Below are 18,873 nucleotides of genomic sequence, written 5' to 3'. Positions count from 1 at the left end.
TACTAGTGTATGGGCAGCCTTGGTTGCTATTTATTCTAAAAGAAAGTAAGATGAACTGTGCTCCTGTGCTCTGAGTAATTCAGCAACATCCTGTACTGAATGATAGTTTTGTGTTAGATCTTTTAATGTAATCATTGTCAGCCAGTAGAAGTGACACGCTGAATATTTTCCATTGAAGCTAATATTAACAGACCTCATTTCCTTGGTATACTTATGGCACAATGCCATTGTAATGTAGGCAACACTGAATAAGATCAGAAAGGTTTGTGTGTGGTCTATTTAGTATCTATAGTAGCCATAAAACAATGTATCATACTGTAGCTTCTTGATTTTGATATCTTTTACATTATTTACGGCTGGCCAGGAATAGAACCACATATGTCAGAATCAGCACTCCCAGAAATTCCTAGTATTACCAAATGTAGAATTTCATTGGTTGCAAATTCTGCGCAATTGCAACTTACTAAATTGACTTATTCAGTTGGTACATTTCTCAAATATGTTTGAAGACAAACATAACGTGCAGAATCAATGAAAAGGAATGTTTGCTAACCTTTAATTTCCCAAGTTCCAAGGTTAACGTTTGCATGATCTAAGCTAAACTAGCGACCCACAAAATTAGATCCAGCTGTCTTAACTTTGACTTGATGATTGTAGACTGAGCTGACATCACTTGCTTCTGATTCTCTCTCCGATCGGATTGTAGACAGTACCTTTGCCAGTTAATACCAGTTTAGGAAATTGTGTTGATTGCAGTCGGAAAATGATGAAAACTGTTTCTCCAAGCTTGACTAAGTAGTAGAGCTTCCAGTAAGTAATTACACACATTAATTGTGCAACAAAAGTTTTGTGATCATCAATAGCGATCATAATCCTATACAATTATCAAAGTGGAAATTAAGTTAAATTTGTTTTGTAAAATGTGTGTAATATGCACATCTCCGCTTTCTTTTAATGACGCATAAACAAATAGTCATATGGTGCTATTATGACATGTTTGGGTGACAGATAGACAGTGAATGGAATACAGATGATTAATAATGTTGGGAGACTGCCACTGGACAAACTTTATCAACCATCTTGGAAATTTATGAGTGTCTCTATTGCTCTCCTATGTTGGAATAGAGATGAATCTCATATACAACCAGCTGCTGAAGCACTCTTTAGGGTTAAAAAAGCCAGATTCCCTAAAGTGGAGCTAAACTTACTTTTCCATCAATGGTCCCTGTCCCTCACTGACATCCAGTGGCATCTCCAGCTTTCATATTTAGGGGGGGGCACATGGGGGGACAGCAGTGTTGCCAACCTGCCAGATTGAAATTTACAGGTACGACACCTGAAATTTACTGGTGCAGCCATGTTTTTACTGGCATTTCACAAAAGTTACTAAATTACATTTTTAGGTGCAAATTTCAGTATTTAAGGCTACAAACAAGTACGCTAGGCAAAAAGCAATGTGATTTAAGGTAGATATTAAGGTAAAAAAACATATTTTTGTTATAAAAAGGGCAGATTATTTAGTCACATCACCCCCTGCCTCCATCCCCCTCTGCCACCAACACCCCCTGCCTTCACCGCCCTTTGCGGTGCCACAATCTCCCCCTGCCTCCAATCTCCCCCTGATTCTATCCCCCTCTGCAGTGCCACCAACAACCCCTGCCTCCATCCCCCACTACGCTGTGCCACCATCCCCCTCTGTAATGCCACCATCACCCCCTGTCTCCAATCACCCCTTGCCTCCAATCTCCCCCTGCCTCCATTGCCCTTTGCCTCCATCCACCTATGCGGTGACACCACAGCCACAATCTCCCCCTGCCTCCAATCTCCCCCTGCCTCCAATTTCCCCCTACCTCCATTAACCCCCTCCCTCCATCGTCCCCTTGTGCGGTGCCACCATCACCCCCTGCCTGCATCGGATCCCCCTCTGCCACCATCACCTGATGTCACTGTCGACTGGGTTGTCTCACTCTGTCCGTCCCTAACTCCCCTGTGAACTTTGTATTGCCTGGATGCAGCAGGCTCCTCCATACCGCCACCGCCACGTGCTGCTCAGCCTTCGAGTCCTGACTCCTGCTCCAGTGCTGTGCTCCTTCCACCTCCTGGTTAGGTACAGAGGTCGGAGGAGCACAGCACTGGAGCAGGAGCGGGATGTCCTAATACATCACTCGCAGTTCCAAGCTGAACAGATCTCGGCTATTTTTACTGGCACATTCCCGCAACTACGGACATTTACGGACGGGGAAAAAAGTGCCCATTTTTACGGACTGTCCGTAAAAATACGGATGGTTGGCAACACTGGGGGACAGAGACAAAACAAGGGGGGGCAACTATAAAATGCAATTATATATATATATGTATATATATATATATATATATATATATATATATATATATATATATATATATATATATATATATATATATATATATATATATATATCAAGTATTGAATGCACTCCAGAGGTCTTGTTACAAATTCACCTTTGTTTTATTCTCAACTACACTGACCTACCTAATTCCTACACTGACCTACCTGTCCACTCTGATCCCTACACTGACCCCTACACTGACCTACCTGATTCCTATACTGACCATTGAACTGACCTACCTGATTCCTACACTGACCTACCTGTCCGCTACACTGACCCTTACATTGACCTACCTGATTCCTACACTAACCTTCCTGATACCTACACTGACCACTACACTAACCTACCTGATTCCTACACTGACCACTACACTAACTTACCTCTCCACTACACTGATCTACCTGATTCCTACACTGACCACTACACTGACCTACCTGATTCATACACTGACCATTACACTAATCTACCTGACCACTACCCTAACCTACCTGATTCCTACACTGACCACCCTGTCCACTACATGGACCTACCTGACCACTACACTGACCTACCTGATTCCTACCCCCTTCATTGGGATAGGGGGCGTGTCACATCCTCAGCTCTGAGGGGTTCATGCTGGGACCAGTAGTCTTAAAACTTTAAACTACACTCCAAAACACTCCAAAATGGAAGGACTACAAGTCCCAGCATGAACCCCGGAGATCTAAAGCTGTAACCCTAGCCTGCTTCAGCGGATTGATATAGAAGAGGCTGGGACTTTAATTTAATTGTCGGGAGCCACAGTATGGAAGATCACTCCGCCCCCCCCCCTAGTGATGCCACTGCTGACTTCAGCATCTTCTTCTGGGTGCTTGTCCTTAACCACCTTCATTGGCCGGCTCAGGATAACGTCAGTCATCCTGTCATACAGGGAACCATGTCAGCGATGAAAGATGTAAGCCATTGCATGTCTCTTTTTCAATAAAGATCCTGCCTACTCACAGTTTGTGACTGTGGAGCTTTAGTTCCGCTTTAAAGTGGAAGTAAACTTCTTAAATGAATATGTGCGCTTATATCTGACCTCACGTTGCTCCCATTCTTTTTCATTTTACAAGATTATAATATATTTCTCGTTTATGCAGCAGGCGAATTTGGGAGTATGCAAATAAAGAATTTATCTTAAAATGCAGAACATGCTCTGCAATTGTGTGGTGAACAGAGATTTTTATGATTGAAGGTGTCCACAGGACATTACATATTAAAGCAATGATTTGTCTATTGAAAACGACAAAAGATCATAGTATAAGAATGTGTATCAATCATATTATAAATATAGAAAATATTACTTTCTATTTATAAATGGGAAAATCCTTATGATAGTAAATGTTCCCTGATTAAATCTTTTCCTGCATTTGCAGGTTGTGAATTACAGTTATTTTGTAAAAATGCCAGGCATTTCTTCCATGCGGGAAAGTTTTGGTAGCTTCCAGCTTAGTGTATTTCTACTAACATTCCTATACTTCTTTTAACAACCCCCCATGCAACAAAACAGATGTGACAAATATGTTTAGTTTGATTGGAAGGCCTTCATTCCTGGGATTCTCTTGTCTAATTATTTGCTTGTGTATCCTGAAGTTTTGACCTTTTTCTTAAATCTTGATTTTCTGCAGGCTTAGACGCTTACACAATTTCCATTCCCCCCCCCCCCCCCAAAAAAAAATCATTACTAATCTCTGCCAATTATCTAATTTGACCATAAAAAGGTAAGGTATCATTGTTAGAATTTTCAGCCCTCATGCTATTGTTGGTATTCAATGTTAGTGAAAAATACAGAAACTGACTGTCGATGGTACAGTGTACAGAGCCGATCATGGTGATATTAAATGACTTTTACAATTATTAAATACATTAGAACAGCATTATGCCTGGAAAATGAGCACGCCTCAAGGCTCTTTCAGTGGGGGCATAATCACAACTTCCCTGCAAATGATACCTGTAATGTTAGCCTATCTTAACATTATTATTACTATATGAAGCAATATCTGGCACTGATCATTGTAAAAGGACCAGTGGTGAGGCCTGAGGGAATTCCTGAAGGTCAAGCTCTGACCTCAATTACCTGTATGGCCTTTTAATACTACTGCCATGGGGAAGTCACTACTGGACAGAGAATGCAGTCCGCTGAGAAATGCACAAAGAAACTTGTAGTTGACCAAAAAATAAGAAACAAAGAGCAATGTCAATAAACTGGTAGAAATCTATAATAACAATAATTGGTGTGTGAAGGTGACCAATGTAATGATGAGAGCCGGGGGTCTAGTTTATGTAAAAGACAGTCCGTGTCAGAATTTCATCATTACATATTTAATTTGAGATATTATTCTCAGTATATGTGATGTGATCTTTATTTTAATGAAAAATGACTGGATCATAAATATTTAATAAGACCCAAAACCGTGGTAGAACCATTTCTTTACCTAAAATCCAACGAGAAACTCCCTCATACATCACTGCAGTCTCTCTCTTATACATAGTAGCATAGTGTTACCTTGTCAGGCATCTGTAAAGGGCATTGATAAGCGTATACAAAGGAACTATCACCTTTGTATTCTTTTGATTCCGAGGCCCACTCAATGCTCCACAAAATTCAGTGAAGGACCAAGGAACGGTGAAACAAATAACATCACATTGAAATGTTAGCTTGAAAAAATATCACCTTTTTGTGTGACTTTTTTTATTTGTTTGATATACACTCACCAGTCACTTTATAAGGTACACCTGTTCAGTTGCTTGGTAAAATAAATTAATCAGCTAATCACAAGGCAGCAACTCAGTGCATTTAGGCATCTAGATGTGGCGAAGACGACCTGCTTTAGTTCAAACTGGGCATCAGAATAGGGAAGAAAGGGGATTTATGTGACTTTGAACGTGGCATGGTTGTTGGTGACAGACGGGCTGGTTTACTGCTGATCTACTGGGATTTTCATGCACAACCACCTCTAGGGTTTACAGAGAATGTTGTGAAAAAGTGAAAATATCCAGTGAGAGGCAGTTGTGTCGAAAATGTTTTGTTGATGTCAGAAGAAAATGGGCAGACTGGTTCGAGATGATAGAAAGGCAACCATAACTCAGATAACCACTTATTACAACCAAGCTATGCAGCATAAAATCTGAATGCTCAACACATCGGACCGTGAAGCAGATGGGCTACAGCAACAGAAGATCACACCGGGTGCCACTTCAGTCACCTATGAACAGGAAACTGAGGTTACAATTCCAAAGTGCAATTCCACTCTGCAAGTGCCGTTGCTCCAAAGCTTAGTTAAATTAAGTAAAGCTTCACTTTGCAAAGAATACCCAATCAAATGAAAGGAAAGGGGGGGGGAAAACAGCATTTTTGCTTGCACATGATTGGATGATGGTAGTCAGCAGGGCCTCTGCTCATTTACTAAACTCTGGAGCAACTGTAAAGTGCACAGTCTATTTGCCTTTAATAGATTAACACCATAGGCTTCTATTAAAGTGAGCCTATAGTAAATAAACCCCAATGTGTCCATGCACACATAGGCTTTTAGGGGAAGTTTAGGAGTAGCAGCGTTTAGAGGCAGTCAGAGCTCCTCCCCTGAATACAGAAAAATCATATTCAGGAGAGGACCTTTTGGACATAAAAAAGGCAAATGGTCTTAAAGAGTCTAAACACATCTAGACGCGCCTAAACGCTAGGCCCTTTCTTGAGCTTTAATTCATTTCATTGGCCAGAATAAATAACAGTTCTGGCCAATGAAATAAATAAATGGCAAGTTGAGTCTAAATGCATTTGAAAAACTGTAGCTTAGGTGCGTTTTTAACACAGATTTTTCCTGTCAGGAGAACCAATATTTACAATAAATCAGTGTGCATGAGGCTTAATTGATTCATATATGTTATGTTATATTGTATCATTAATCGAATAGGCGGAATGACCATTACTACACTGGAGTAAACAAACCCAGGGTACTCGTGTTCTCTGTTTTGCTTCACTGATGTTGCAGATCTTGATGTATAAAATGGGTGGCAAAGAAATTTGTTCTTCAAGCTGCCAGGGAGCACAGAACTTCTGAGGCCCCGTACACACGACCAGTTTCCTCGGCAGAATTCAGCTTCCGACCGAGTTTCTGGCTGAATTCTGCCGAGGAAACTGGTCGTGTGTACACTTTCGGCCGATGATGCCGACTAGGAGCTCGACGAGGAAATAGAGAACATGTTCTCTATTTCCTCGTTGTTCTATGGGAGCTCTCGTCCCGCCGAGCTCCTCGGCGGCTTCAGTGCTGAACTGGCCGAGGAACTCGATGTGTTTGGCACGTCGAGTTCCTCGGCCGTGTGTACGAGGCCTAAGGCCTCGTACACACGACCGAGTTTCTCTGCAAAAACCAGCAAGAAACTTGCTGGGAGATATTTTTTTGCCGAGGAAACCGATCATGTGTACATTCTCGTCGAGGAAACTGTTGAGAAACTCGACGAGCCAAAAAGAGAGCAAGTTCTCTATTTTCTCGACGGGAGTTTCAAATTGGCTCGTCGAGTTCCTGGTCGGGCTGGTTTCCGACGAGAAACTCGAGCGTGTGTATGTTAAGAAACCCGCGCTTGCTCAGAATAAAGTATGAAACGGGAGTAAAAGTAGCATTTTTAATGGAGATAACACATTTTTCAAGCTGTAACAGACTGAAAAGTGCAAATCGTCTCTGAACAAACTTTTACTTAACACGCAAACACATGAGATTAGCAAAAGCAGCCCCAAGAGTTTAGCCAGTGGAATTGAACTTCCCCTGCCGTTGTATATGTTGTATGTCACCGTGTTTGAGAACAAGGAGATTTTGTCTTGACAGTGTGTATGCAAAGCAAGCTTGTCGAGTTCCTTGACAAGCCTAACAAGGAACTCGACGAGGGAAACGATGTGTTTCGCCCGGCGAGTAACTCGGTCGTGTGTACGAGGCCTTACTCTGTGTACTTGTACTACCTTTACGTAAAAAAATAAAATTATTTGATACATAAATATTGGAGTTTAACAGCTTCATAGCAGCCAGTGTGCAGATTTTCATTCAGCCAGGATTTTTTGCAGAAGAAAAAGTATACAGGAAAGTTACACAAAACCAGTGGATGCCAGTTACCCAAAAGGAGAAAATAGAGGCACAGAAAAAGTTATTTTCTGCATTACTCTCACAGCCATAATGGCTTAATATATCCCAGTACATGTTTCGATCATGTATTAACCTGTAATATAATTACAACTTCTCTAACATTCTTTGATAAATAGCTCTGCAGACATCTGTTGAATGGAATATAATAATTTTCCTCTTCTCAGCTTTTCACTTTCTCATGTTTTCATTAGTCTCTTGACATCTTAATGACATCACTGGGGATAATGCTTTACTCTTGGTGGTGCAACGTTGAAATTTATTTGTGTTAAAGAATTTGAGTGTATTTTTTTTTTTTTTAATCTCTGTGTTTGGGGAAGGGTACCAGTGAAACCAACAGATAACATCACTTATCTTTGACATTTCCATTCTTGTAGCTGAGACAACAGATGTCACGATCGCTGAGCTGCTGTTCTGTGACACAGACAGTGGCGTCTCCAGCTTTCATATTTAGGGGGGGCACATGGGGGGACAGGGACAAAAGTAGGGGGGCCAACTATAAAATGCAATTTATATATATATATATATATCCTGGGGCCCTTTACTACGATCCCACTATGGGCCCTTTCATATGTTCTGCAGTGAGCTCCCTTCCTACTATACTGGGGCCCCCCAGGGTGGCAGAAAACAAGAGATATGTCACCAGCACACCAAGAAAATATAAGGGTCCAAAGCAGTGGGAGAACTATCATTGTTGCAAAGGTTGTCTTGCCACCGGGCCCTGGGGTTCTGCCACAGTGGGGATCCCCAGCTGTCCTGTCCCTGCTATTTACAGCGCTGGTCTGGCATCTGTCTCCTTGGCAGCGGCGGCAGTCTATTAGGACCTAGTGCTGGTGACATTATGGGTGCATGCAGGGGAAGGCTGACACTATTGGTTATAGAGAGCTGAGCCCCCAGCTGGTCACCTAGCAGCAGTAATGCTGTATAACCTTCTCTGTTGACATGCTGATCGGGATGTGATCCAGGTGATGCTCCCAGTCAGATCTAATAAACACAGTATTTATTAGCATCAAGAGTACAACCACATGAATATAATCAACCGTATGATCAGCAGCCATGTGGGCTCTATGCCTGTAAAGTGTGGGCTTTGATCAATAAAATCACTGATATTTATGACTAGGATTTGACTAGGATTGCATCCCGATCAGCATGTCAGAGAAGGGTCCACTGCTGCTAAGCAACCTGCAGGGAGCTCAACTGTCTACAACCAATAGAGATGGGCTCCACAGTGCTAATCAATGTATGGGCTGCCTAAGAGCTAAGACCAGCCATAGACAGTTTAAATCTCAGCTGGTTCAGCAGAAACTGGCTGAGATTTGAACCATTAATTAGCAGATTCTCTTATAATTATCACTAGTGGTTGCTGTATAGCCACTGGTGATAATCACTGTTTGTCGGGAGAATATAATTGCTGGGCAGGAGGGATATTCCCCTGTCACCTCTGTTAATGGGGGAATCATGCAAGTTTCTTTCATGCAATCTGCCTAACTGAAAGTGAAAGTAAATTGTGAATGTTTTGAAAGAACAGGAGAGGGGGAGGGAGACAGATGGGGGGGAGAGAAGGGATGGAGATAATGTAGTTCAGTGATTACAGTGTACTGCAGTCTGCAGTGCACACACTTAAACACGGTCCAGGCTAGAATATCTGGTTGTGTGAGCGCTCGCATTATGCAGTGATGGCGAGCAGAGGGAGGGGGAGGAATCCCCTGCAGAGCTGACTGGGGACGCTCTCCCTCTCGGGGAGCAAAATACAAAAATTGCAAAAAAAAAAAAAAAAAAAAAAAAAAAAATTTTTTTTGGGGGGGGCACATGGTGGGGCACAGCATGATGTTGGGGGGGTCAGGGCCCCCTCTGGCCCCCCCCTAGGGACGCCCCTGGACACAGATGTTCAGCATATGTAGATTGATGGGTTGCTCCCAAGTAAAATGTAATCAGTTGGGTATTATGTTTTACTTTGTTATGTGTTGTTAGGGAGAGTAAATGTCATAGCCAAGCTCTGCTTAATTATGTACTAGCTGAACTCCCTAGAACTTGTCTCTGTTTTAGGGAAATGGCTAACAAAAAATAAAATTAGGAGCTGTATTTATTAAAGAAATCCACTTCTGAATGTTTCATCTAGTGGATGGAACACTGCATAAATAAATTGCTGCTAAAAAGTTTCCAGATTTATAAGTAGACCTTAAAGCAGGAAAAAAAGACCCCATAGACTGCCAAAATTAAGAGATAGAGATACCATTGGTACATGCATTAAATCTTTTACTTATGCAAATACAGTACATTGTAAAAGTAGCAAAAAATTGTCATGTAAAGCCTAGGTTCACACTGCTGCGAATTCAAAATTGCGGTAAAATGCGCGATTTTACCGCAATTTCGCGGCCGCGATTTCGCCGTGATTTTTCCGCGATTTGCCGCGATTTCGGCCGCAATTTAATGTAAATCGCGGCCCGAAATCGCAAAAAGTAGTACAGGAACTACTTTTTGAAATCGCAGATGCAGCGTCGCACTGATTAGGACAGTGCCATTGCCGACAATTGCCGCCGATTTGAGATGCGATTTGACATGTCAAATCGCATCTCAAATCGTTCCAAATCGTACCCAGTGTGAACCAGGGCAAAATCTGGTAACATAGTCCTGCAGCTCTACTTCCCATTCCAATGGGCCTAGGAGGAGGGCTTGTCCCAGGCCTGAGAGTGCAAGGGGGTATGCAAAATACCCTATACACCTTTTACCTCTTTATTGTCAGCATACACCACCGCCAGTGCATACTTTAAGCTGTGGTCGTACCAGAAGTGCCATACTTTATGCATTTATTTATCACAGGTACTTATATAACGCTGTCAATCTATGCAATGCTTTACATATACATTGTACATTCACATTGGTCTCTGACCACTAGCAGCTTATAGTCTAAAGCCTTGTACACACATCTGAGGAACTCGACGGGCGAAACACATCGTTTTTCTCGTCAAGTTCCTTGTGAAGCCGCCGAGGATCTCAGCGAGCCAAATTTTCCCATTCCCGTCTCTTTTTGGCCCGACGAGATCCTCGGCGGTTTCCTCGCCGAAAAGTGTACACACGACCGGTTTCCTCGGCAAAAAAAAAAAACCCAGCAAGCTTCTTGCTGGTTTTTGCCGAGAAACTCGGTAGAGAGCTTTTTGCCGAGAAACTCGGTAGAGAGCCCATAGAAAGTTACCCTGTGTCTGTCCAAATATTGTCCCGGAGTAATTCTATTGTTTTTCATTAGGGGTACAGATTGCTATATATATATATATATGAAAAAGGCATTGATTTGACTTCTGTTTTAATAAGACGATATACACAAACAACAAGAGACAATAAAGATACATAAATGTAAAATGGTCTACTCAGCAAGATGATTTGTAAGTGTGCTTCTCTCCTATAAACCTCCCATGTCAGCTTCCAATGCCTGAAACGGGTCAAGTTAGGCTCACAGGGCCAGCAAAAGCTCAATTTTTTCTTTATTTCTTTTCTGGCAGAGGAGACATAAAACACAGTGCAACCAAATGGAGAACTGTTGTTTTGCATTCACACAGTATCAGTTAAACACACAAATTAGGGAGGTGAGGAATATCAATTGCATCGTATTGACTTGCCTCTCACATTCTTCTGACTTCAGTTTATTGCAGGCTCTAGTGCAGTGCATGTCAAAAGCTGATCCTGATATATTGACAGCTGAAACTGTATAAAAATCTTGATCGCTGCTTGGCCACAGCCCTTGCACATCCCAAGCCTCCTTAATGTTTTGTTAAAGTGGTTGTAAACCTCAGACATGAATTTGAACAAAGCATATTCCACTATAGTGTGTACTTGTCTTAAAGTCTAACAAAAATCAAATTTTTTGGGGGGGGTTTTGAATAGAGTGCAGAGGGATTATAACCCTTGTCAGTTTTTATTGCTGTCTTTACCTCTGTTAAGGAGATTCACCCTCTCTATGTGTCCTGTTTGCCATTACCATTGAAAGTGAAAGTAAAAGAAAACCCCAAATTTTGGATTGTCCCCAAAAAAGTAGTAGAGGGGAAATCTTCCAATAGGGACACTAGTTCTGGTGACCTGGGGGTCCCTAAGGAATTCTCTTAATTTGCAAGGATTTCCTTTCACTTCCTGTTTGGCTATGGGACAGGAAGTGAAGGGAAATCTTTGTAATGGATATAGGTGAAAGATTGCTATAGACAAACAGGTACAGCTCATGTAGGGTGATTTGGTTCATCTCTGTGTTTCAACTGAGGCTATTCACTTCTCTGGATATATACCGTATTTATCGGTCTATACTGCGCACTTTTTTGTCCTTAAAATCAGGGCAAAATCGTGGGTGCGCGATATACGCCGATACCCACTTCCCGCGCTGTGTTTGAACCACTCCGCCGACATATACAGAGCGCAGTACACTTGGGTATAGTCGGGCAGCCGAGCCTGCCCGAGTATACCCGAGTGTACTGCGCTCGGTATATGTCGGCGGAGTGGTTCAAACACAGCGCGGGAAGCGGGGATCGGCTGAAAAACACAGCGGGGAGGACACCACGATGGCCGCAGAAGGACGCCGGACCGGACAAGGCCGCCGATGGACGCCAGGCAAGACACCGACGAGGGGCATCCAAACTGTAAGTATTTCTTTTTTTTCCAGGAATTCTAGGTTGGGGGTGCGCGCTATACGCCGGGGCGCGTTATAGGAAGATAAATACAGTATATATATATAAGGATTTACAACCACTTTAATGTAATGGGTAACCTCATTTACCAATATGGGAGATCAAGATATGAGCAAAGACAAAGTTAAGTGCCCAAGTGTTTGGTATTTGTGGTGTAGAAGGTTTAGATTGTTTACATATCTCCACCACAGTTATAAGCAATAATCAGTTTTTACCCAGATGTATTTTTTCCATTAAAGAAGGACTTAGAATTATTAATCATTTTATATTTAACAAATTTAATTATAACTAACAAATTTAAATGAAGGCAGCTTTTTTTTTGCATTTAGCAAGGGAAATTTATTTTTGGTTACAACAAACTTTCCAGCTATTTTGTACATTTGTCCAACCTTTCTCTAATGGCTGTGTGTACAAACTCAAAACAGATGTTTTAATATGAAAAAATATTTATTCCCAGGAAAAGTGCTGTGCTTGTGCCTAATGATATGGAGCATAGAAGGAAAAGTATTTACATCCATCAGTAAACTACCTTAAGGCTTCTTGCAAGCTGTTTTCTCTTCTGTTACAAGGAGATAACATCTTACATGTGTCACCCATAAGCAAGAAACTTGCAGAAATGGACGAGGAAAAACTGTACATTCCATGTGAATCCCACTAAAAACATTTATTTCCAGTATTGAGTAAACTTGTGTTTTTTGTGTGTGTTTCTCATTTAGCATTTCCAGAAACACACAGTAAACAATCTGTTATGCAATAAGGCTAAGTTCACATGGGCAGAGAGAGGCCTGTGCTAAAAAATAGGCATTGGCATTACAGTAGCATTGGCCATCATGTCTGTTGTTTACCTTACTAGAGGCAGTTCAGACTAGCACATTCACTTTGTGGGCCATGTCAGGTTTGGCAGGCACTACACTTGCCAAAAGCACCCTTTAAAATCAATGGGGACCCTGTTGCATCTATATGGCAAACACAGCAATGACGGTTATGACATGGTTTTTCAATGTCGAAATTCAGGTAACGGCACTATTGCCCTGCATGTCCACGTAGGTGTTCATTAGTGAAATATGGGGTGGGGGGGTGGGATTACACATTCACACATACAAGTTCCCAGGCACAGCAATTTCTATTCTCATCTCCTCCATGGAGGTCTCCCAGATCAGACCATGGGTCTAGTGGTCCACACAAGATTCACATACTGGGTCTATGATAAGCCAAAGACGGAAATCAAATCTGACTGGTTTAGCTAGGGACCCCCGATTTTCAAAAATAAGTTTAATCTTAGTTAAAACAGTTTATGAATGCAGGCGCTACTAGGTTGAGGGGTTGAGAGTCTCTCCACTTGAGCAAAATGGCATTTCAAACAAAGAAGCATTGGGGAAAATGTTATAAAACTGGTGCACACAAAATTTGGTGCAGATGTGAATAGTAACCAATCAGCTTCTAACTTCAGCTTATTGATTTAAGCTTTGGCGATAAAACCTAGAAGCTGATTGGCTACTACACACAATTGCACCAGATTCTGTGTGCACCAGTTTTAGTAAATTTCCCCCATTGGGTATTAAGCATAGATCTTGCAGAAGCAGTGGAGATCAAATCATTGATGTGTCCTAGAAGATTTTTTTCCACAGAGGCTGGTGGTAGTGGGTTAAGATGTGCTGACAGTTTGGAGGGTTACAGTTTTTTCGTTTTTTTTTTTTAAATACGTCGGGCGAAACACATCGTTTTCCTCGTCGAGTTCCTTCATAGGCTTGTCGAGAAACTCGACAAGCTTGCTTTGCGTACACACTGTCAAGACCAAAACTCGTCGTTCAGGGGAAGTTCGATTCCACTGGCACAACCCTTGGGGCTTCTTTTGCTAATTTCATGTTACTGTGTGTTAAGTAAAACTTTGGTGAGAGACGATTTGCACTTTTTAGTTTGTTACAGCTTGAAAAATGTGTTATCTCCATTACAAATGCTACTTTTACTCCCATCTCATACTTTATTCTGAGCAAGCGCGCGTTTCTTAGCATACACACGCGCGAGTTTCTCGTCGAAAACCAGCCCGACGAGGAAATTCAGACTCCCGTCGAGGAAAAAGAGAACTTGCTCTCTTTTTTGCTCGTCGAGTTCCTCGACAGTTTCCTCGATGAAAAACGTACACATGACCATTTTCCTCGGCAAAAAAGCTCTCCCACCAAGTTTCTTGATGGATTCTGCCGAGGAAACCGGTCGTGTGTACGAGGCCTCAGGTTTCTGTGGCCACATACACAGAAGCCACCATTTGAGCGACCACTTCTTCTATTCTGGCCATACTCAACTCTAATAGTGGCAGAAGTCCCTTTCTCTTTATTCACAAGGAGGAATACATAGATACTTGCCTTTATTCTTCTCTAGTTTTTCTCATCTATAATGTTTACTTACAGTAGTAAATACTGATTATCTTACCCTGTTTTACTAATGTTATAGGAGGTTTAGAGTTTTGGTTGTGGTATACCTATGCTGGCTTTGGATATGTTTTTTAAGGGTATAGGTGCTATAATGGAGAGTGTCTATAATTGTACCCTATGACATTTTCTCCTTTTCATAATTCTATTCTAAATACCTCATTTTTTTTAGAGATTCCTACCTTTTTTTTTTTTTTTTTTTTTTTTTTTATAATCCGCCTCAGAGAACTATCAGGATACTCAATCAATTTGCGTTCAGTTCGCAGTCTCCTTAGTTCGCATCATGGTTGGAAAATATTTTTTTTTTTTTTTTTTTTTTTTTTTTTTTTTTTTTTTTTTTTTTTTTTTCTTTGTTATTGCAAAAGTGCTTTTTTAAATATGTGTCAATAAATATACGAAAGGAGAGAAAGGAAAAAATACTTAAATACATAAATAGATACATTAGTTTCCCCTAGCCGAACAAACCCTCGCCCCTCCCTCAAGCCACCCCCAACCCTTATCCCCACCCTCCAACCCTCCCCTATCTCCGGAATTCTGTCTCCTATTGAATCGCTCTTTGCCCGTTCACCTTCCTACACTATATCATCCTATCTATATACCTTGGTCCAAGTTTAAAATTAACCCAATCCTGCCATTTTCGTTTAAATCCGCCTTCTCCCTCCTCTCCCATGTACCTGAGCTGTTCAGCATAATATATATCATTAATTCTGCAAAACCAGCTCTTCTCTGTCGGGCTCATAGGGTCCTTCCATTGTTTGGGGATCAGACTCTTTGCTGCATCTAGTACATGGGGAAGTAAGGTTCTCATGTACTGTTTAGTTGACATTTCTGTCCCATGAAACAGGCAGACCCATGGGTCAGGAGGAATTTTAATTCCGGTTATCTCCTCAATTATTAATAATACATTATTCCAGTATGTTTTAATTTTTGGGCAGGTCCACCATATATGTGACATAGTGCCCACCTCAAGACAGCCCCTCCAACAATATTTGGAGGTGTCGTCTTGATAGCGGTGTGCTATGGCCGGGGTTATATACCATCGTGCTAAACACTTAAAGTTCATTTCGATCAATGCACAATCAAGTGAAGTCGTATGCGTCTTTTTTAATATTTTCCTGACCTCTGTCTCGGTTTTACCCGTTCCCAATTCCTCTTCCCATTTATTAATATAAGGAGGGAGACCGGAGTCTTTCAATCCCATCAGTATTTTATAAATTGCGGATATCGCGCCCCTTCCCTTTGGTGCTAAACACAAACGCTCCAAAGGGAGCAAGTATCTATCTGACCTCAGGGGGGAGGGGAAGGAATCTACAAAATGCGTCAGCTGCAAGTATCGCCACCTATTCAACTCAAACAGTTCTTTTTTTTTACTTAGTTCCTGGTAGGTAAGAATTTTGCCGTCTTTTAATATGTCTTTTAATTGTGCATCTGGTTTTTTAATCCAGTTACCAAACAGGTCCATTTTCCCTGGTACAAAAAAATTTGTGTCAAATAAAGGGATTAGTGGGGAGTTATAACCCCATCTATGTTTTTTATGTGCCCTATCCCATATAGACATGGATGCCAATGTGATTTTGTGCAAGTGCGGATTTATTTGTCTAAAATGTGGCGGTATCCAAATCTCTTTTCCTAACAGTGACTTATTTGAACAACTTTCTAATCTCACCCATCTTTTCTCTTTGTTATCTCTGACCCAATCAACCACCCGTGCCATGTGAATGGCCATATAATATGTGTAAATATCGGGTACCCCCAAACCACCATGTTCCTTATCTCTAATTAACACCTCCATACTTATGCACGTTTTTTTGTTCCGCCATATAAACTTATTTAATAACTGTTTTAGTATTTTAAAGTAAGCACCCGGTAGTGCGATTGGTAACATTTGAATTATATATAATATTTTAGGGAGAGTAAACATTTTAAAACAATTTATTCTCCCTAGTAGGGATCTTTGTCTCAATGCAATTCTCTTTAAATCTTTTTTAATATCATTTAATAATGGTATGTAATTCTGTAAGTAGATTAAGTCAGGGGATGATGTAATATTAACTCCCAAATATTTTATCTCGGTATCTCTCCAAATAAATGGAAACTCTTGCTTGTATCTCCGTACGTCCTGTGGATTCACGCTAATATTAAGGATTTCTGATTTTAAAGGATTGATTTTGAAATTAGCTACATCTCCGTACAATTTGAGAGTTTTTAATAGATTCGGGAGTGTTATAGTTGGATTCGTTATAAATAATAAGATATCGTCGGCGAACGCTGCGAGTTTATGTTCCCCATCATTTGTTTGTATCCCCCTGATGTCGGGGTTATTTCTAATCCCGGCCAGCAATGGTTCCAAAGATAAAATAAATAAAAGGGGGGACAGGGGGCATCCCTGTCTAGTCCCATTGAACATTTCAAATGTCCCAGATAATGTCCCATTCACCTTAACTCTTGCCGTTGGGTGTTTATACAGGGCGCTTATCCACCTCATCATTTTTGGACCGATCCCGATAAACTCCAATGTGTTCAATAGAAATCCCCAGTCTACCCTGTCGAAAGCCTTTTCGGCGTCTATAGACAGGAGTAGACCTGGGGATTTACTATCTTTTATTATCTGTGTCAACAGAAGTGTTCTGATACTATTGTCCCTGCCTTCCCTCCCGGGGACAAAGCCTACTTGATCAGTATGTACTAAATCTTTCATGATTGTTTTCATTCTCCCTGCTAAGATTTTGGCGAACAATTTTACGTCTGCATTTAATAGCGAGATGGGTCTAAAACTAGAACATAAGGAGGGATCTTTACCTATCTTAGGGATTACTGTAATTGCGGCCTCTAATGCCTCTTGACGAATATCCCAGTTTAAACCAATACCGTTTATATAAGAGCACAACCTGGGGATCAGAATGTCACTGAACTTTTGGTAATATGCAATTGTTAGCCCATCGGGGCCTGGGCTTTTCCCCTTTGGTGACTCCTTTAAATTATTACGAATTTCCATTTCCGTTATAGGTTCTTCTAAAAAACTAATTTTGTCATCTGGTATTTTATTTAAACATGTGCTACTTAAATTTTTTTTTGTATTAACACTTCTCCTTTTAATTTTTTCCGAGGTGTCCCCTTGCGATAATGAATACAACTTCCCATAGTATTCTTAAAATACTCTTGCGATCTCTGATGTTGTATATACCTTACTCCCTTTGCCTGTTTGAATGCATTCTATAAAATTACCCTTAAATTTGTTTTGAAACCCTTTTGCTAGGTATTTACCCGACAAGTCACCCCATTGATACTTCTCTTTCTTACGTCTATAGGATGCCGCTCTATTTTCATATTCGATAAGATCTCTTAATTCCTCTCTTTTTAAAATAACGGTACGCTCCGCTTCATGCTCTCCTGTTAGTTTATGGGTCTGTTCAAGATCCAAGATAGTTTTATATAACTCATCATATTTCTTCTTGGTTTCTTTTTTTTTCACTGATCCAATTGCGATCAGTATGCCCCTAATGTAGGCCTTGTGAGCTTCCCAAACTAGTGATTCAGACATGTGTTCGGAGCAGTTTGTCTTGAAGTACCATTCTAATTCCTGTTTTATCCTTTCTACAACCTCTTCATCCTGTATTAAATCCTCGTTAAGTCTCCATTTGGTGTTACTTTTGGGAGCTCCCTCAATTTTTAAATTAATTGAAACTGGCGCGTGATCCGACAGGGTAGTTATCCCAATTCCCGAGCTTGTCACTACGTCCAATGAGCTATGATCCACTAAAAAAAAATCGATCCTAGAGTACGTCCCGTGCACGGCGGAGTAGAATGAGTAATCACGTGTTTTCGGATGCTGTATTCTCCAAACATCTATCAATTGGAGTTGTTGTAATTTTTTTTTAAGTAATTTTCTTTGTACGTCTCCAGTCCGCTGTGCACGGGACGTACAATCGAGATCCAGATCCAGACAGAGGTTCATATCGCCCGCCACAACTACTCTACCTATCCTGAAGTCCATGAACATCTCGATGGCCCCCTTAAGAAATCTCATGGAGTTCTTATTTGGACAGTAAATATTCGCAATAGAATAATCCACTTCATTTAATTTTCCCCTAAGTAGGAGATACCGCCCCTCGGGATCTGCTTTTCTCTCTACCAGGACGAATCTAACTTCCTTAGCGAACCCTATGGCGACCCCCTTTGCCAGCTTAGTCGGTGAGTCTCCGTAGTACCATAATGGGTAATCCTGTGAGCTTATTTTAAGATTTGATTCCTGCGAGATATG

General features: G+C 41.1%; 1 protein-coding gene across 4 annotated transcripts in view; it reads left to right on the top strand.

The window, feature by feature from the left end:
- Positions 1-18,873, top strand: part of PALLD (palladin, cytoskeletal associated protein) — a 478,084-nt gene that overhangs the window by 372,579 nt on the left and 86,632 nt on the right. The gene's annotated exons all lie outside the window — the stretch shown is intronic.

This window comes from Rana temporaria, chromosome 1 (genome assembly GCF_905171775.1).
Source record: "Rana temporaria chromosome 1, aRanTem1.1, whole genome shotgun sequence".
Lineage (NCBI taxonomy): Eukaryota > Metazoa > Chordata > Amphibia > Anura > Ranidae > Rana > Rana temporaria.
Note: the sequence above shows the minus strand (reverse complement) of the source record. Positions and strands in the feature narration are given on the sequence as shown.